Raw genomic sequence first — 242 nt, 5'->3', positions numbered from 1 at the left:
AGCAATTTTTAATCACAACATAATTATCATGCTCTCATTATTTCCAATGATAAAGTTGATTCTCTGATATTGTCATCTTGCAAGAAATGAAGCAAATCATAGCATCATAGTTAAGGAACATATAAATCATCTGTTCCTGACCCTGATATTTTTTTTTCTTTCTTTCTTTCTTGTTCTCGCTTGTAGAGGCCACGTAGCTTGAGGATTTTTTTCTTTTATAGATCATTTGTTATTCTATTTTT

This window comes from Macrobrachium nipponense, chromosome 4 (genome assembly GCF_015104395.2).
Source record: "Macrobrachium nipponense isolate FS-2020 chromosome 4, ASM1510439v2, whole genome shotgun sequence".
Classification (NCBI taxonomy): domain Eukaryota; kingdom Metazoa; phylum Arthropoda; class Malacostraca; order Decapoda; family Palaemonidae; genus Macrobrachium; species Macrobrachium nipponense.
This window is presented reverse-complemented; position numbering follows the sequence as displayed.